The 22,014-nt window shown below is 36.4% G+C and overlaps 1 protein-coding gene across 1 annotated transcript in view; it reads right to left on the reverse strand.

The window, feature by feature from the left end:
- LOC140447441 (protein FAM135A) overlaps positions 1–21,594 on the reverse strand; it is a 90,497-nt gene extending 68,903 nt beyond the window's left edge. Inside the window, 1 exon segment of the mRNA XM_072540089.1 lies at positions 21,339–21,594. The gene's annotated coding sequence lies outside the window, so the exon portion shown is untranslated.
- Positions 21,595–22,014: the final 420 nt, after the last annotated feature.

Consider the following 22,014-nt stretch of genomic DNA (forward strand, 5'->3'; position numbering starts at 1 on the left):
CTCATTAAATGCATATTACCCGACCATTAATGGGAAATATCGACCACGAGTGGGGAAATATCGACCAAAATTTAAAAAAAATTAATAAATAAATGAGGTTAAAAACGAATGAATGAATGAAAAACTAAACCTTTATTCGAAATGATGGTATAAAGTCTTCTGTATTATCTACTGCCACATCCCTATGCCACATGATCTGCATCGCCACCATTCTCCATTATCTGCCCCGAATTCACCGCAAACATAGCATGTTGATGGTGTTTCTTTCTCTATTACTTTAATCTCCTGTTTCTTCTTTTTGTTTGGTTCCTTACTTTCATTATCTTCACTAAGTACGCGTTTTTTGACAGTGATAGCTATTTTCTTTTATTTTTTAATTCTTTCTCTTCCAACTCTTCTTTTATCGGTGTTAAGGTCAACATTTTGGATTTTCTTTTCTTTCTTTTTCTTTGTCTAGGTTTAGGTTTAGGTGTTGGATGTAATTCTTCAAATGTCCTGTTCTTAATCTCCACTGTTTTGTCCTCATCATCGGTAGCTTTATTATCATACACTTCTTGTAACTCGCAATTGTTGAATCGGGAATTATTTTTGTACACTTTCCGATGGAAGTCAAACCACTTGAGCCAGAAACTAGACTTAAGTTTGCCAAAGGTAAAGTGTTTGCATGGATCATCGCAGCTGGTATCTCCATATTATCCTCGATAGTAGTAGGTGAGTCAGCTATTAGAGTAAAATCTTTAAATACATTTCTATCTATCGGATACAGTCCTGTAATTTTGAAACCATTTATACCTTTGTTTGCATGCTTTAGCAAATAATTCTGCAATATCTGTGATAGCAATTGTTTCATATGTCATAGTGACGTGTTTTCATAAACTGGTCACCTTTGTGATTATATGCTGATTTGAAGCCAGAGAAAAAAGTTACATCTAATGGGTAAACTCTATAAGATGTGTGTGGGTGAAGAGAAACCATTATGATTCCATTTTCACGACAATAATTATAGGATTAAAGAGTAGAATGTGGGATGTGGTTGTCTAAAATAAGCATGACAGGATCATCAGGGGAGGCTTTGACAAATTTACAAAAATGCTTTAACCATTCGAAAAATGGTTAAAGGTCGGTTAAAATACTTTAACAATTCGAAAAATGGTCCGGTTATCCAACCGGACTTTAAACACTGACAGATGGAGCCAAGCGGACCATTTTTACTCGATCCCTCCTTCATCCTTAACATTTTAAAAATAAACATTGGGGGAGCATACTGTTCCGCAGCACTTCATACAGCAAACTGCAGTAGTGATTTGACCTCGCTTGCCGCTACTCATGGACACAACTTGCTTTCTTTCCCTTGGTGCAAGAACACGAGATGGTTTGTGCACGGTTGTTATCCCAATCTCGTCCACATTGCATATGCGCTCCAGGGAAAAATTGCATTTTTCGATTAATGTTGTCACATTATCATAAATAACATTTATATCTGCTTTATTAAAAGCTAATACTCTATTCTTACTTGTCACTTCTGGCGTTCTTAAGGACAATTGGGGATGTGTCTTTAGGAAACCCCATAGCCATTCTTTTCCACATGTTTCTTTATTGGCACTGAAGTTGTTTCTTATTTTGTTTGATACAGTATATTCATATGCAACTTTCCGTATTTTGTTTGGGGTTAATCCATAGAAAAGATCTTGATATTTGTTATTTGAATTTTTTTTGCTGGAAACCGATTTCTCAGACCATCTTGAAGGGCACCATATGGAATCGAGTAGAGACTATCTGCTTTTCTAATTGAACAGGATTTTTCGTTAACCGGTTTTTGGTTAATTTTTGGTTCATTCCCTCCTTTGTCCAGGAAGAACGGGCTGTTTTTCTTATATAATTTTTTAGCATCTGTACAACCAAAGCAACGCCAACAACGAAACAGATGAGACATTTCAAGGCTCGATTTACCTGATAATGAACGCCAATATCAGTATGAAGACTAAAACAGAGTAAGGACTCAAACGAGAATACTTTTGAGAAGAAAAAAGAAACAGTACCTAGAAGCACGAATACAGCAACTGGAGGAAGAAAATAGAACCGTTCAGTCTAGACAGTTTTATAAGAGCCTAAAAACAATGAAGGGCAATACGACCAACAGCCCAAGATGATTTATAAAAGACGATGCAGGACAACTGCTCACAGACGACGAGGAGATAAGTCGCCAATGGAGAAAGTATTTTGAGCAACTGTTAAATACAGGAAAACCCGCAATGACAGGGCAACAAAGACAGTACGAGTTAGCCGAACCTGAAATACCAGGGCCCACACTAGCTGAAGTAAAGTCCGCAATTTCGTCCCTAAAAAACCATAAAGCCCCAGGCACAGACGGCATACAGGTGGAACTACTAAAAAAAGGGAGAGAAAAGCTCCATCTTGAGATATATCATCTTATAAGAGAAGTCTGGAAAAGGGAAAAGGGAAACACTGGCCTGAAAGTCATATAGTACCTATCCAGAAAAAGCGAGACAAACAAATATGTCGGAACTGTAGAGGAATATTGTTAATTAATACAACGTACAAAATTATATCTATAATACTGTCTAGAAGGCAAACTCCATACGCAGAGGAAATAATAGGTGTTGGAAAAAAACTGGGAATTCAACCGCGATGTACACCAAATCTTCGTGGACTTTAAACAAGCTTGCGATTCTGTTAGCAGAGAAGCATTGTGGGAGACCATGGTAGAAATGGGAGTACCTGGAAAGCTGGTACGATTAGCGCAGGTGAGCACAGAGAACGCTTCCGCACGGATCAGAATTGGTAGAACTACGTCGGAGGAATTACTCATTGACACCGGGCTTAGCCAATGAGATCCTCTCGCCACCCTGCTATTTAATTCTGCACTGGAAATGCGGTAAGGATAGCTCAACGACAACTAACAAACGGATTTGCGCCCAAGGATCAAAAATACTATTGGCGTTTGCGGATGACGTGGACACAATTGCACAATCCACCAGAGATGCAAAAGAAGTTTTCACCCTATTCGAAAATAGAGCCAAGGAAGTTGGTCTGAAGGTCAACGAGGACAAGACCAAGTACATGGTGGTTACGAAGAATCCAAGACCAAGGGTTAGACAAAACGTAACAATCAATGAATACTACTTTAAAGTCGTCAAAAAATTCAAGTACCTGGGAGCGATCATGACATCTGAAAATAAATATGAAAAGGACGTGGCAGCCAGGAACATTGCAGGAAACTGAGCATATTACTCATTAACGACCGTACTTAAATCAAAAATACTCTTAATACCCGCAAAAATAAGCTTGTTCAAGACAATAATTCGTCCCACAATAACGTATCGAAGCAAGACATGGACTTTGAACCAGCGGAAAATGACAAAATTACTGGTACTGGAAAGAAATATACTTGTACTATCTATGGGCCTTGCAGAGAAGAGACAACAGGAGAATGGAGAAGACACACCGATGAACTCCAGACAGTATATGGAGATGAAAATATAGTACGCTACATTAAAGCAAACCGAATAAGATGGGCAGGCCACGTACTAAGATTAAGTGACGAAAGACTCCTGAACGCCACATTCCGGAAAACGCCCGATGGCAGAAGGTCAGTTGGTCGCCCAAGAAAGAGATGGGAGGACGCAGTAGCCAGTGATCTACGCAAAATGGGAATACATCCATGGGAAATAGATGCTCAGGGTCGACAACAATGGAGGGAAATAATAAACGCGGCCAAGACTCACATAGAGTTGTAGAGCCAAATGATGATGATGATCTGTAAATAACAAAATTTCCATTAAAAAACAAAACCTACAATATCGACCGCTGCGCGCTGTATGGGGTAATTTAGACTGACGTGATCGATATTACCCATCACAGACATCAAAGTATTTTTTTATCAAATATAGTACCTAACCTCAAAATTATGACAATGCGAATTCCACAATAAATAAACAATAATACACTAATAACATTGGATAAAACAAATTTTCAAAACTTCTTCTTTGCGCGACTAGGATTACTCCTGTTTGTCTGTCTCTTATTCTGTTTCAGTCGTTGTTGACTGTACATTATCTTTCCACCTTTTTGGCGGCCTTCCAACGGGTCTTTTGCTATACGGCTTGTTGTTTTTACAGATGTTCGCTAATCTATCTGGTCCCATTCGGTTTACATGTTCGTTCCAGTTTTTTTTTTTCTTTTTTTTATTCACGTATTCACGTATCAGAGTAAGTGATTGCCTCCGAGAAACCATATGGAGAAACAAATATCTGACCATGGAAAGCAAAATGAAAGTATACAAAACAACAGTAAGACCAATCCTAATATATGCAGCGGAGACAAGGACCGATACAAGAAAGACGAAACAACAAATCAACAATATCGAAATGAAAGTATTAAGATCAATAGCGGGCATATCATTAAGAGACAGAAAACGGTTGTTTTTGATTTCTTTCTTATTATTTCTTTTATATAGAATTTATAGAAAAAAAAGAACATCCTGTAATAAGCTCTGGTACAATTTTATATTTCTCTCATAAAAGTTATCGCCCTTTTTCAATAAAACATCCCCCATAACCCACCACGATTTTAATATCCACGCAAAAAAAAACAATTTTCATCGATGTTTTCCCAGTATGAACCTGACACCGTAAGCAATAACTTCCACCCCCATATATATTACCGTCCTAAATCCTCCTTGAAACCCTTCTATGAGATGCTTTGGTATACCTTTCAGATTTAGCTGCAAGCGGAAAATTTTAGGGATACTCTTACAATCAATCAATATGGCTTTTCAATGTTGAAAGGATTTTGAACAATTTGCGGAGTATTGCTCGGATTATGTCAATAAAATATAAATTAAGTAATATATAAGTTAACTGTAGATTTTTATAGAGGCTAAGATATTGCTAAGTTTATGATTTCACATCAAATTCATTTTTCATCAAAATTTCTTTTGATGAACAAACAATCTTATAGTCTGGACAATTAATTTCAGGTATATTATTCCCTCTATGCTTATCTTCCAAGTATTTAGTCTTTTTATACAGGGTGTTTTATTAAAAATTGTCTATATAGTAACTGGAGAAACCTTAGCACAAAATATGAAGATTTAACCTGAAACACTTAAATATTGTTACGATAAATATATACTGGCCTAAATATATGATGACTAATAATTCTGTTTTGTTGTAGAAATTTGGCGAAGGATCTAGGTTCAAATTATGGTGAATCCTCCAACTAGATGCTTCTCGATTTTTCGATGCAAGACAATGCGATCTTTCGATGCTGTTCTAGTATATCAGGATTTCGTATATAAATACGACATTTTTATATGGAGGGACAGTTAATTCTCAAGACCCGCGCTCGCGAATTTGTTACGTACGGATATAATAAATTATTGTCAGATAAGTTAATATAAATAAAGAAATAAATTAAATCCGTAAGTGTTATAAATATTGAACCTTTTAATAAATTCACAACAAATGGTGTCAGAACTGGGATCGAACATAAATTAGACTTATAATAATAATACAAGTGAATATAAAATAAATTGTGAAAATGGCTACGATTTATGAGCTGACAGTGACCATTTTAAGAAGACATCTCGAAGACAGAGAATTAGCTTCTACCGGAAAAAAGGCTGAGTTAGTCCAACGACTAAAGAACGCTTTGCTAGAAGAAGGACTAGATCCAGAGACTTATATATTTGAAGATGCTGTCCTCTCGTCGATTTCGAAAGTTTCTGGTGATGTAGCCAAAGTTTCTGGTGATGTAGCCAAAGTTTCTGGTGATGTAGCCAAAGTTTCTGGTGACATCGCATCATTAGAGAACAAAGTTTCTGGTGACATCGCATCATTAGAGAACAAAGTTTCTGGTGACATCGCATCATTGGAGAACAAAGTTTCTAACGAGATTTCTTCTTTGGAAAGCAAAGTTTCTGCTAACATCTCTTTGGAAATCTCTAAAGTCACTTCTGAAATGTCTGCCCTCGACGATAGAATGTCGTCGTTAAAAAACCAAGTTGCTGCCGATATGTTGGCCTTCGAAGAAAAGATATGGAAAGAGATGGAAAAGAAGCTGGAGGAAACAGGGACAGCAGAGAGAGGAAACAATCCGATTACAGTGGAGATAAAAGAAGACGAGACGAAATGTAGGTTGGAGACACGGCCGAAATTTGAAGGAAGTGGAGGTTCTATTCATGTTAAAGTCCCAACTTTCGACGGAAAATCATCATGGAACAACTACATGAAACAGTTCGAATCAGCCGCAAGAGCGAATGGATGGTCTGAAAAAGAAAAGGCTGTAAACCTGACTATCGGTCTTCGAGGAGATGCCTTAGATGTGCTTCAGACCATAGCCGTAGAGGAGACCGATGATTTCGAACAACTGAAGAAGAGGTTAAATATGCGATATGGCCACGAACATTTGGAGCATGTATATCAGTCACAGCTTAAAAATCGTAGACAAAAGAAAGATGAGGCTCTTCAAGAATATGAGGTAGATATTGCCAGATTAGTACGATATGCTTATCCAACAGCTCCCGAAGACATGATGGAAAAATTGGCCGTTCAAACGTTTATTGATGGTCTTCGTGATCATGAAATGCAGAGAACACTGCGATTAGCTCGTCACAAAACGCTGGTTGATGTCTTATCCGCCGCCCTCGAATACGAGTCAGCTACGCAGGCCTCTGGCGGGTACAGTAAAGTTAGGACTGTAAAAGAGGAAGGAGACGAAGATAAACTTGACCAGCTCTTTAATTTGATGAAAAGCATGACATGCAAGAAAAAGAAGACCATAAAATCAAGAAACTCACCATCAGGAAAACCAGAACAGTTCAACCTTAGGGAGGCAGCTTCGACCCGGAACTCTTCCAAAGACCCTCTCATACTAATAGCTTCTTTGAAATGTCGTGAAGATAGTGTATATGTAGATGGAGACATAAATGGTAAAAAGCATACGTTGTTGGTGGATACCGGAGCGACCAGAACCATTATACGCCCGACAGTTATAAACAGCCGAAAGAACTGTTACCAACGAGGTTGCGACTTCGGACCGCTACAGGTGAAAATGCCAACATTCATGGAGAAATCCAGGTACAATTGGGAATTGGAGCAGAAAAGTTCGTCCATACTGTTATAGTTGCTGACATCGAAGAGGATGTTATATTAGGAATGGACGTAATGAATATGCATGGATTCCAATTGGATTTTAAGAATAAGGTAATCAAAGTTGGCAACGAGGAGGTATTTCTCCATCCACATAATGACAACACTGTGCAAGCAGCCATTACAGAAGATACAGTCGTGCCTGCGAGAAGCGAAACGATCATAGTAGCGCGGCTACAGGGATTTGTGGACGAAGGGAGACCTGTTATGATGGAGCCTTGGAACCACGACGATGAGGTTGGCCGTGGAATCATAATTGGAAAGGAATTGGTGACTTCGGCTAAGGAAATTCCTGTGAGACTTATCAATGTCAACGACTACCCAGTGACCATAAAAAAAGAGACAAAAGTAGGAACTTGTGTACCTGTGACATCCATAATCCGTCAGGCGACAACATCTGATAATTCCAACGATAAATTCGACCAAATGGTTGCAGTTGCAGGACAGTCTCTAAATCAGATGGAGAAAAGGAAATTAAGGGAATTTCTTCGGCAGTATCGTGATATTTTCGTACCGAAAGGAGGAAAGACGGGAAGAACTACCGTTGTCAAGCATAAAATTGATACTGGTAATGCTAAGCCAATTCGTCAAACAGCTCGACAATTACCACAGGCGAAAAGAGAGGAAGCTGAAACGATTGTTCAGGAAATGAAGAAAGACGGGGTGATAGAACCTTCTACGAGCCCATGGGTCTCTCCGGTGGTCCTGGTTAAGAAGAAAGACGGAACGACAAGGTTCTGTGTGGATTACCGTTTGCTGAACAACGTTACCAAGAAAGATAGTTATCCTCTGCCTCGGATCGATGACACATTGGACACATTGGCTGGAAGTAAATTGTTTTCTACTTTGGATTTGAAGTCTGGATACTGGCAGGTAGAAATGGACCCAGTAGATAAAGAAAAGACGGCCTTCACCACAGGATCTGGATTGTGGCAATTCAACGTTATGCCATTTGGACTCTGTAATGCTCCTGCGACATTTGAGAGGCTTATGGAAAATGTGTTGAGAGGGTTATCTTGGAAAACATGCCTGGTTTATTTGGATGACATAATCGTCTTGGGGGAGACATTCGAAGAACATCTGAAGAATTTAGAAAACGTTTTTAATCGACTTAAAGCTGCCCAATTGATGTTAAACCCCAAGAAGTGCCAGCTATTTCAAGGTAAAGTCAATTATCTGGGTCATATAGTCAGTAAAGAAGGAGTGGCCGTGGATAAGGGAAAAATCGATTCCATTAAGGAATGGCCAAAACCAACTGACAAACATCAAGTGAGAAGTTTTCTTGGACTATGTACTTACTACCGGAGGTTTATTAAGAAGTTTGCAGATATCGCTAAGCCATTAACGCGACTTACGGAGGAAGCAAGAGATTACCGCTGGGATACAGACTGCCAAAATGCCTTTGAGACCTTGAAAAAGCATTTAATAACAGCACCAATTTTAGGGTATCCACTGCCAGAAGGAGAGTTCATCTTAGATACGGATGCAAGTAATGTGGGAATTGGAGGAGTGCTGTCTCAGATTCAAGGAGGACAGGAACGAGTCCTCGGATATTTTAGTAAAGTTCTTTCAAAACCTGAGCGGAATTATTGCGTCACGAGAAGAGAACTTCTAGCAGTAGTTAAATCAGTAGAGCACTTCTATCAATACATCTATGGCAGAAAGTTTCTAATCCGAACCGACCATGCCGCCCTTAAGTGGTTGATGCAGTTTAAGAATCCAGAGGGTCAGATAGCCAGGTGGATCGAACGACTCCAAGAATACAATTTTAAGATTGAGCACCGGGCCAGAGTTAGCCACAGAAACGCTGATTCTCTTTCCAGAAGGCCATGCTCAGCAGAGTGTTCCCACTGTAACAAAACGGAATCCAAGGAAGCGGCAGTGCTAAGAACGACGATTGTCAACGACGACTGGACGCCTACTAAGATCAGGGAAGAGCAAGAGAGAGATCCAGTTATACAGAAAATCCGAAAATGGAAAGAGGAAAACCGTCGACCACCTTGGCAGGAAATATCAAACCTATGCTCAGTAGTTAAGACGTATTGGGCCCAGTGGGACTCATTTATCATCGAAGATGGCTTGCTCAAACGAGTCCTGGAAAATGATGACGGTTCAGAGAAGAGAAGACAGTTGGTGATCCCAAAGAGCAGAATAGCCGAAGTACTTCGTCAGTTACACGGCAGTCCATCGGGAGGGCATTTTGGTGTAAGGAAAACCCTTCAGCGAATTCGGGGACGGTTTTATTGGATGAACAGTTCCGACGACGTAAAAGACTGGTGTAAGAAATGTACTATTTGTGCTACGAGTAACGGGCCTCACCGAAAAAGGAGAGCTCCTATGAGACAATATAATGTTGGAAGCCCGTTTGAAAGAATAGCTTTGGACATTGCAGGGCCATTTCCAGAAAGTGAAAATGGGGGCAAGTACATGTTGGTAGTAATGGATTACTTCACTAAGTGGGTCGAGATTTACGCACTTCCAGACCAGAAGGCCGCCACCGTTGCAGATAAGTTGATCCAAGAATATATCAGCCGATTTGGAGTGCCTTTGGAGATCCATAGTGACCAAGGCAGGAACTTCGAAAGTGATCTATTCCAAGGAATATGTGATAGACTAGGCATGAAGAAAACAAGAACTACCGCGTATCATCCGCAATCGGATGGTATGGTAGAACGAATGAATAGGACAGTTGGCAAGTATTTGACAAAGATGGTGTCCGATCATCAGCGAGACTGGGACCAATACCTTCCGTTCTTCACAATGGCCTACAGATCTGCTGTTAACGAATCAACAGGCCAGACACCAGCCAAAGTCCTATTCGGACGCGAAATGCGACTACCTTGTGATCTCGAGTTTGGATGTCGACCTGGAGAAGATGTAGCAGGTGAAGATTATGTGATCGAATTACGAAGAAGAATGGACGATGTACATGAGTTAGTCCGTTCCCACCTTCAGATCGCTAGCGACCGAATGAAGAAACGGTACGATACACAAGCCGAAAAGGGTTGCTTTAAGAAGAACGACAAAGTATGGCTGTATAATCCCAAGAAGCGAAAAGGTTGTTCTCCCAAATTGCAGCAGTTTTGGGAAGGTCCATACCTCATTATGGAGAAGATCAACGATGTCATCTACCGAATAAGCAAGATTCCGAAGGGAAAGCCGATGATAGTACACCATAACCGGCTGGCGTCTTTCGAAGGTGACCACGACGTAGATGAAGAAGTGGAAGTAAACCAAGTCCAAGACGTGTCTGACCTCACGTTTGAGGAATTCATGGGTGCCTATGGAGGTACCGGTAAAGCAAGACATGGTGTTACCACTGAAGAAAAGCAAGATCTACTCGCGCTCCCCGATGACTACTCGCTGGCCCTTACCATCCCGGCCAGTATCAAAGACGCACCAGGGTTGGCATCCGTCTTTCGAAGGAAGTTTGGTCGAGTTGCAGAACTGCAATGCCAGGTGCCAGCTCCCGGTAAAACCTTGAAACTCCAAGATGCATCACGTTACCTTTTCTACCTGGTAACAAAAGACACTGCCCGTGACCAACCTACCTACCGAGATGTATGGGAAGCCTTACTTCAATTGAGAGAGCACGTACTAGAGTCCGACGTGCAAAAGTTAGCCATGCCAAAGTTGGAGTGCCGCCAATTAGATTGGAGGGTTATCCGAAATATGGTGGAGGAGATCTTCAAAGACACCGAAGTCCAGGTGTTAGTCTGTTGCAATCCGCTAAGTACCTTGTGCGGAGAGAAAACCGTCCCTTGTCATTTTTATACAACTGGAAGTTGTAAAAGAGGGTCCAGTTGCCGATACCAGCATACAGTTCCGGTTCCAGTCCCGACAAGGTTCCAGGAGGAACCATCTTTTAAGAGGGGGGCAATGTTACGATAAATATATACTGGCCTAAATATATGATGACTAATAATTCTGTTTTGTTGTAGAAATTTGGCGAAGGATCTAGGTTCAAATTATGGTGAATCCTCCAACTAGATGCTTCTCGATTTTTCGATGCAAGACAATGCGATCTTTCGATGCTGTTCTAGTATATCAGGATTTCGTATATAAATACGACATTTTTATATGGAGGGACAGTTAATTCTCAAGACCCGCGCTCGCGAATTTGTTACGTACGGATATAATAAATTATTGTCAGATAAGTTAATATAAATAAAGAAATAAATTAAATCCGTAAGTGTTATAAATATTGAACCTTTTAATAAATTCACAACAATATTTATAAAATATTCCTCTTTACCGATATATTGAGTGTTTTATTACAAATATTCTAAAATGATTTTAGCCCATTGATTTAATACCTTCCAATATTTTTGGTTCAAACTTGACAACCAGTTTACACATATTAGGATTTTTTAACTAGTGTTAACAGATAGTTTTTAGCTGTTACCAGAGGTGTTGTAGGGATAGATACTTCCTTTTTCCCCGTCATAATTTACGCCACTGTCGTAATAATCATTTCGGCATATTTTTTTATTTATCCTCACTTTTTACGTAAATATCATCCCTTTGTCTCAATGCGATAGAGTAAGTATGATGCGAGATCTTCAGAAAAAATATGCTACACGGCTTGGTATTGAACCTAGTAAACTTGAACATGTACTTTCGTGTTTGGATTGGATTCCCAACGTTCATCACGACTTTTACAGGTCATTATTTGCAAAGTCCCTGTAATGTTTTTCTTATTTCTATTATTGTTTCTTGTGTTTATTTCTAATAACATTGTTTAGTATATTTGTTTCATTTTTATATCCTATGTGCAATTCAATAAACGTAAAAAATGGTATCTAAAGTGTTTTTTATTCAAAGTATCGTTTTACTCGTAAATTTAAAATTCTTTTTCAGCGGTGAAGTTAAAATAAGCTAGTTAGAAGATTAACAAGTATACATGTGAAAATACTGCTATGACAAATGTCATTGCAACAGAGCAATCAATCGGTAAACTTTTAAGTTCAATTTCTGAACATTTGTAGAAATGTGACTTACCATTATCTTTACCCGAGCCCTTCATTTACGTAAAAAGTAACGACGAATCAAAAAACATGCTGAAATGATTATTACGACAGTGGCGTAAATTGTGAGGGGGAAATGCCATAAATAACTTTACGAAGACAATGAATGTAGAATAAAAAAAACCGTTAAAAGTCGATAAAAGACTTCGATAAGGATGCTGCCTGCCACAAACCTTATTTAACTTTATAACGATTCTTCTTCTTCGTGTTCCTCTTTATAAGAAATTCTGCTTGTTCACTGGTGGATTAATACCTCTATGGAAGGTTGTTCTGAAGCTGTGATAATGAAGCTGAATGTGAGATTAATTACAGCTCATTACAGTAAGACGCCTCATTTTTATAGAGTACCGAAAGTTCATAAAACGAATATAACACTTAGACCTATTTGTAGTATCATAAATTCTCCTTGTAGTGAACTGTTAAAATTTTTATTAAACATGATACAACCATTTGCAAATAAAAATGACACATTTATAACAAATACACAACATTTTTTAAATACATGATCGAATATTGAATTTAATTCAAATAATATTTTAGTAGGTTTTGACATAAATAGTTTATTTACAAATGTGTCATTATATAAGACTTTAAATATAATCAAAACAAAATTAGACAATGATGATACATTGGCAACTAGAACAAGACTAAATATATCAGCTATAATGGAGTTATTGACATTATGTACTGATAATACCAATTTTCAACTAAATAATAAATTCTATAAACAAAATTTTGGTCTAGAAATAGGTTTTATTTTATCTCCATTATTAGCCGATATATTTATGGAAAATTTTGAAACAAATATTATTTTTAAACAAAATTTAAAACCCACAGTATTATGGAGATATGTAGATGATGTATTCTCAATATGGCCTCATGGATCAGAGTTGTTGGACACATTCCTGAATGATATAAACGATAAAGAAGAGACAATAACATTTACCATGGGAAAGGAATATAATAACACACTTTCTTTCCTGGATGTTTTAATCTTTAAGAACGATACTGGATATGAGACTCAGGTGTATAGAAAACCAACATACACCAACAGATATATAAATTACAAATCAAATCAAAATATCATTAAATCCTTATACGATTATCCTTTATCGTTTATAAATAAGAAATTTTCAACAATCGACCGAATAGAATAAAACAACTTAGAAGAGCACAACGAGATGCTACAGCAAACACAAGGAATAATGCGAGGAAAATAACAATACCATACATAAAAGGATTATCAGAAAAACTTAAACAGATAGGAAATAAATTCAACATTTCAACAACATTCAAAACAACAAACACATTGAGATCTATTTTATTTAAAACTAAACCTAACAATGAACAAGAAAGAACAAAGAATTGTTTTTGTAAAATACCTTGTGAATACCATCAGTTTTATTTAGGTGAAACCTCAAGACCATTAAATGTAGAATAAGTGAACATCAATCTTATGTTAAAAATAGAGAATTTGATAAATCTCAAATATGTAAACACACATGGGAAAAAGAACATAGGGTTCAATGATAGAACGATTTAAATATACATTTATATTTTTTAAATAACATAGGTACGTATTAAAATCAGAGTTTGGTGTTTATGAGAGTAAACTAAATTGAAGACCAAATACTTACTGTAGATAAAATTAGTATCTACACAATAGGATAAACATGAAGAATGTCCTAAAATAAGATAGAGAGTATAACATAGATTGCTGGTTACAAAATATGAGAGCTCTTACCTGTAATATCAGAATGTCTTAAACACTAATTGGTTAAAAAGCTATCCAAAGGTACAAAACGATTTATTACAGAGAAAAAGAGAGAAAAACAAATAGCATAACTAAAATCAGTACAAATAAATAAAGAACTAAACAAAATTCCTACTACTAAATACTACTTACTAGTTAACAAGTCTTTCAAAAGTGTATGTGCACTATTATTGCTTGCTTTTATACCATAAGCTGGACAAACCTTATACATATTCGGAGAGCACTGTATAAATGTGTCAGAGGAGTAAATTCTTGATAGTTTTTTTAGGGCTTCTTTCTGCAAACAGAGATGTTGCACCGTGCGAGACTAAATTCGCTCTGAATGTAGGCGGGTTGCCTGATTTTTCGGGGAGTCTTTTTTGGAAGAGTTTTAAGCGCACAAAAAACTACAATACTAAAAACTGTTGACAAATTTTTGACAATGGTTGACATTTTTTTTTAGAGTGGGTGCATTTTTGTCAAAAGTGGAGTTAAATACTAAATTAAAAATATTGATAAATAGTTTTACATGTTCGAATGGATTTATTCGAACACTTACCACGTCGGGATAGTATTATGTTTTTTTTCCTCATAATTTACTATGGAATCACTAACAGGACAATTTTACTGTCATCATGGCATGTGGTTGTCTTTTTAAAGACAAATCGCATACTATGATTTTTGTGACGGATATTAAGTTAAAGTTGATCTCATGTAATCGAATGAGCTATCTGACAATAAAGTTGTCATAAGAACGCAACTCAGCCATATTGGCAATATCATTTTAAAGTCGTCTACTTTAAAATGTATAATATATGTTTGAATTGTCAATATAAATGAGTCAGATAAAATTAAATTATTAGAAGAATTTTTCACCAAGTAACAAAAAACAAAATTTGATTAAATTATTAATGTTTGTATTTTTAGAATGATTTCCGAAGTGGAAATTAAAACGTCAGTAAACTTATTTTTACCTTTAATTGTGGCTTATTCCCATTAAAATAGTAATTGCTTTATGGAAGCTTGTCGGTCCATCTTTTGCGCGGTCGTCCGATACTTCTTCTGTCGATTGGTGACTTATCTTTTCCTATTTTGACGACACGGGTCTCTCCCATTCTGCTTATGTGGCTGTTCCATTATTTTTTCTATTTAATGTCCATTCGTTTATACACTGTACGTTACATTTTCTTCTAATGTCTTTACTTCTCTTTCGATCTCTCAGCGTATTTCCTGTAATTCTTCCCAGTACTCTCATCACTGCCGTTTCCAGTAGCCTTTATATTGTGGCTGTGTCGGGTCTTATTTCTGAGACTTCATCTCAGTGTTAATGTATCTGTTTCGCCATGTAGTGTTATTAAGGCATTTTGCCAGTCTATTTGCTTTTTGTACTTGATCTCTCGCTTCTTTGTCCTGGTCTCCATAGCTGGACAGTGTAATTCTAAGGTATTTTATTTCCATTAGTTGTTCAATACTGATGCCATCAATTTCTATTTTACATCTGGTTGGTTCTTCGCTGATTACTATTGTTTTAGTTTTCTAAGATAAGATTGTCATAATTAATTCTTTTGCTTTTATGTTAAATCTGTGGACTGTCTTTGCAGACTATCTTCATCTTGGGTTATCAATAATGCGTTGTCTGCTTAACAGAGTATTTTTACTTCTTTGTTTCCCTTTCTGTCTCCTCTTCTCTAACGCTTTTGATGATTTCATCCATGATTAAATTGAAGAGCATAGGGCATAATGATTCCTCTTGTCTTACTCCGCTGTCTATTTCTATAGATTCTGTAAGTTGTCCATCTATTCTGACTTCCACTTTGTTGTTTTGGTAGACGTTTTCAATTGATTTTGTAATATTTAGGAGAACTTCTCTATTATACTGAAGATGGATTACATCTTTGAGTCTTACTCTGTCAAATGCTTTCTTTAAGTCAACCAGACACATAAATGCTGGTCTATTATACTCTAGTGATTTCTCAGTAATTTGCTTTATGACGAATACTGCATCTGTACACGATCTTCCACTATAAAAATGCTGTTGTTCATCTTGCTTGTTCATCTTGCTTGTAAAATTGTAGTTGTAAGTTTTAGGGTAGTATTTAACAAGTTTATACCACTGTAGTATTCTGGCTGTTTTTTCTTCTTTTTTGAACAGTATAATTAGTTCGCTGGTTCTCCATTCTTCCGGTATTTTATTGTGTTTTATAATTTTCTTAATTAATCTTGTCAATTGTTCTGTCATTGCTGCTTCACAATATTTCAGTAATTCGTTTGGTATCCCGTATATAGATAAAACGCTAAAAAACTTTAACAAGAAATGTTGACAGGTGGAATAAAAATTGACAACTATATCCATAGCCTTATATTTGCCGATGAGCATATAATTTTAGCAGAAGACAAAGACGACATCGTCTACATGATAAAAAACTGAAAGAAGAAGAGATGCAAGTTGGGGTGTGGAAACTAATTATGATAAAACGCAATACATAATCATTGGACAGACTGCAGAAGACCTGGATATAAATAAGAATCCAATAAAACAAACAAATGATTATAAATACTTGGAGATAACTTTAAAAAATACAGAATCAGATAAAACGGATATAATAAATAAAATAAAGAAACGAAACACAATAATACGACAATTGAATCGGTGACTGTAAAAACGATATAACTTCAAAAATTGACATTTCAAGCGAAGATAGCCAAATTGCTTTTTAACTATCGATCTATCAGCTGAGTCGAAGAACCGTACAATATCCGTTAAGTATACGCTTTTTCACTACAGGGGGTGGGTGTCCGGTTGTAAGTAGGTAAAAAGCCCAACCACAGTATATTGCTTAAAAAGAATTCTTTTTAAGCAATATACTGTGGCCCAACTTTAGTACAAGATGACGTTTAGACTATTCGTCGTGAATAAATTTTGCTTTTGTAAAGAAAGATATTTTTGAAATAGATATCGCACTGAATTTTACCGTTAGGATTTTCGAGAATAAGCCTTAAAAGCGGGGTACAATTTGGTTGAGTGGAATAACGATAAACTGGATATAAACGGCTGTATTAATACAAGATCTATGCAAATATGCGCATATGCGGATGATGTTGCCCTAATAAGCCGCAACAAAAGGGTATTAAGCGAAAAAGTTATAGAACTGAAACGAGAAGCTGCTACGTTTGGTCTATATATAAATGAAAGCAAAACAAAATATATGGAGTGCACAAAATCGAATGAACATGAGAATCTGAAGGTAGACAACCATACCTACAAATATGCCTCCACTTTTCCCTACCTAGGCTCAATAATAAATGACAACAACAACATCAGTCAAGAAATACAAGCACGGATTCTTAGCGGTAATAAGTGCTTTTATGCATACAAAGACTTAATGAAAAGTAAGTTACTGAGTCGTGAGTCTAAGCTGAGGATCTACAAAACAGTAATTAGACCAGTGGTCACATATGGATGTAAAACGTGGACCCTCTCAACCACTGATGAAAATCAACTGAGAATATTTGAGCGCAAAATACTAAGGAAGATATTTGGACCAACCCGATGCAGCGACAGTTCGTGGAGAATTAAAATGAACCACGAGCTGGATGAACTAATGCAGAGCGCAGATATTGTCAGATTTGTAAAGTCATAAAGACTAAACTGGCTTGGTCACCTAGAAAGAATGCCAGATAATCGAGCTGTAAAAGTAGTCCAGAGATGGAAGCCCCAAGGAAACAGAACAAGAGGAAGGCCCCGTAAAAGATGGATAGACGACGTAGAGAGGGATCTTAAAACCATGAACATCAGGCAGTGGCGAAGGAAAGTATCCGACAGGGCAGAATGGAAGAACATTGTTAAGCAGGCCAAGACTCACAAAGGGTTGTAGCGCCATTAGAAGAAGAAGAAGAAGGAATAACGATAAAACTCCTATCGTTCTTCCACTCAATATTGCGTATCGCGCATCATCGGCTGCAGTCACCTGATTATTATTATCCAGTATTTAGACTTGATCGTTGCAGTGTAAGCAGCTTGTGATAATTTAAGGTTTTATCAGTATTTGAGAAATTTAAAATGTCTAGCAGTGAAAATTCTGATACGGAGTGACTACAAAATAAAAGGAAAAGAAGGTGTCCAGAAACTTGGAAGAAAAATGAAAGAAAGAATGCTCGTCTTCTTGTACTTCAATACACAACTGCAACTGGAAAACTAGTTAACAAAATGACCGTTAAAACAGACTGCACGTAAGTATAATATTATTTTTTAATAATAATGGTTTGTAGAGAAAAAACACTTTAAACTCGGATACTTTTGACATTCGACAGAAAATGTAAATATTCCTAAGCTTATGTTTATTCTTATTATCGGGCAGAAGGTTTGGTTTCATAAACACATCCAAAAGTTGTACCAATATAACAAAAAAAACTTCTAGATATGCCAGCATGCATTTAATTGAACCCCAATTATTTAAAGTGAGTCTACTATACCTCAACTTTTTTTTCAGATGTAAAAATAAATGCATGTCAAAGCTTATGATGGATGAAAAAGGTGCTGTTTTAAAGACTTTATATGAGAAAGGTTTAAAAGACGAACAAGATGTCCATTTGCAAGGATTAATGGAATGTAGGCGTGTAACTAGGAAGCGACAAAAGAGAGAAGCCCAAAAAGTCACGTTTTCATATCACATACGAAATACTTTGGAAAGGCAACACGTATGTAAATCAGCTTTTCTTAATCTGCATTCGATCTCGAACTATAGACTACAATGGCTAAATAGATTGTTTGTTTCTCAAGTTCTCCAATATAATCGACCACATACTTTACAGCCTGCGGTTCTTGCAAAAATTCATCAACATATTGAATCGTTTCCTCTAAAAACATCTCACTACAGTTCAAAAGTCGTCACCTATCTTGATTCTACCTTAAATGTTAAGATTATGTATAATCTGTTTATAAAACTACACCCAAACTTAGCAAGAACAGCAAAATATGAATTTTATTTAAAATTTTTTAAAGAAAATTTTGTATTGAAATTTGGGCGGCCTCAAGTTGATGTTTGCGGACAATGCGAAGAGTTGGGCACAAAACTTAAAGATGTGAATTTAAACGAAAACGCAAAGAGAGTTGCCGCTGCCGAATTAGTAGTCCATAAACGAAGAGCTAACAAATTTTACTCAAAACTTAAGGAAATCTCTACCTTGTGCCATGAAAGAGAAGATGTTGGCGGAATAGTTTTTGACTATATTCAAAATATGCCCTTGCCTGTTATACCTGTTCAAGAAATGTTTTATTACAGACAGTTGTGGTTATATGGGTTCGAAATACACGATTTAAAAAACGGTACTGGACATTTTTATACATACCATGAAGGACAAGCAGCGAAAGGTCCGAATGAGGTATGTACGTTTGTTAATGATTATGTACAGAAAATGCCAGCAGAGATTCAAGAGCTCCACATATTTTCTCATAGTTATCCGGGCCAAAAACCGGAACAACATTGTAGTCAGATATTTATTAGCTCTTGCAGCTTCAAAGCGGTTTCGTAAAATTTTTCACTACTTCCCATTGCGAGGTCACTCTTTTTTGCTGTGTAACAGGGACTTTGAAACTTTGAAGAGAGTGGTAAGAAAATACGATAGAATATATCTTCCAGAAGATTACGAAAAGATGATGCTGTCTTTTCGCAAATTAAGCCGTTTATGATTTCAACAATATGTCATAAAGACATAATTGACTACAAAAATTGATGGCCGAACCACTACAAAAAAAACACCCAGTCTTCCGATAGAACAAAAGATAAATTTACAATATCACATCACAGGCAATTTACTTATGATATCCACAAGGAATCTACGTTCCTGTATTTGGCTGTATACCATATATTAAAAAAAATTTATTAAAATCCTTTGTAAAAGGTATATATTTTACCTTTAAAAATATATACCTTTTACAAAGGATTTTAATAAATTTTTTTTACTTATGATAGTTCTACACCAGGGTACGTCACAACTAACAATTATGTATGTTGGCGGATTCATCACAAGCAGTTTCAAGTTAGTCAAACCTAAAGCAACGCAAATTTTAACAACCAATCCTGCATACCCTAAAACATTACCAATCAATATAAAAAAATTGATAATCTTTAAAATGTAATGCGATACATGAGAGAAGTTTTGGAATTTTATTATCACATTACGTCATGGGAAAGCATCAATGTTGACGCTGAGGCGACTCAGGAAGACCAATAAGTATAATTTCTTTTAGGTCCTTTCAAAAATGATAATGCTTTTACGTTGAAAAAACTTATATGGCCAAATATCTTAGAAATAATACATGTTATTCAAATTTGTTGTTTCATTTTATTAATAACGTAAATATTTCAACGCATTTTTAATGTTGAGTGTAAAAACGGTATAACTCCAAGTGACGTTTGGGCGGGCATGTCGTTTATTAAAAAACAAAAATAAATTTTTTCTTTACATTCGTTTAAAGAATTTTAGTGTCTTTAAACGTGCAATGTACATATTTCTTGTGTAATGTATACTTTTTAAAATAAACAGTTTTTTCAGGTTATCTCAAATGCATGATTTTGGAGTTATATCGTTTTTCTACTCACCGATTCAATTACACTCGATTATATTGAATGGCGATATTAAAATCAACACTAAACACCAAATCCTTAAGAAAATAGTGAAAAGCTGCTCACTGTATGGCTCCGAGACGTGGGTGGCAAATAAAAGAATGAAAAACATAATAAATCAGAAACGAACAAATTAAAAACTAATGTAGATGAAGGAGACACTAAATGGCTAAATAGAAAAACGAAAATTTACTCTGGTATGGACATATGCGAAGGATGGATGAGACAAGAATACCGCTAAGAACTTGGAAATAGAATTGTAATAGACGGATAAAAGAGAACATCCTAGATTACAGTGGAATGGACAACAAAAACAACAATAAAGTAATTATTTATTTATTAAAGGCAATATTTATTTATTTGAAAGACAATTTTCTGATCAAATAAATGTTTTTGCTAATTTGTTCTTTATAACGAAGAACGTTCTTAAAATGTGCCAAAAAACAAAAGTATTAACGTAATATAGAACGACTAATGACATTTTTTAATTATTTAAATTAAATATGTATTTGCGTGCTTAGGGTGCTGCATCACCCTGTACGTTAATCGTGTAATGATGTTCATAACGATCTAAATGAAATCCCTAGAGATTTAATCACTTAATTAAGCGTATAATTAGGCCAAGAGCGTTAAGATAAAAGCAGCCGATGAATGCTATAAAAACTATCCAGGTTATAGCGAAAAGTGGAAAAGGATTTTAAAGATCGCTCGCCTCTGTCTGGTTCCTATAAATATAGAAGTCTACTAAAAATACACTTACCTATAAAAAGCGCATAAATAGTTTTTCTCTATTCAAGTCATTACACTCGTTTTTTCATTGTCCCGATATTAAACTGGAACCGCATCCTTTTTGTTAACACAATTCGCGTGACACAACCTTTAAACGAACGTAATTTATTAACTAAACACTATGGGAGACGTTAAGCCTAAAGATATAATTTCCTGCAGCTTTTAACCAGGCAACCAAGATTGCAACCGTGTCCTATTTCGCACGGCACAGTTAGGCGTTCACCCGCGAGAAAGCGAGGAATTGCGTCGCTTTGCGCACCGAATGTATGGTACAGGGGTGGTTTCGCCTCCCTCCGGCCAAAGCACTTGCGCGAGCTTTATATCAAATGGAATTCGATTGCTTTGTAACAAAATCTCAATCAGTCAGGTATAAAATGTGGGGAGAAATCAATTTTTGTAACCAAAACAACGAGTCGTGGGTGTGCTTTATTCTAATACTCTGGAATTTATGCAGATACGGGCTATAACTACAAAATTTTCTTTTTTTAATTAATTTTCCACAAATGTTATACTAAATAATGCCATACGAAATAAGCGTTAACGAAAGAGATTGGACATGATGGAATGATTTGGAAAAATAATCAACACCCTTGATACTGTTTTTAATCAAATAATATCATCATTCAGCTTATGAATTTATCCACTGC

Source organism: Diabrotica undecimpunctata, chromosome 8 (assembly GCF_040954645.1).
Source record: "Diabrotica undecimpunctata isolate CICGRU chromosome 8, icDiaUnde3, whole genome shotgun sequence".
Taxonomy (NCBI): Eukaryota; Metazoa; Arthropoda; class Insecta; order Coleoptera; family Chrysomelidae; genus Diabrotica; species Diabrotica undecimpunctata.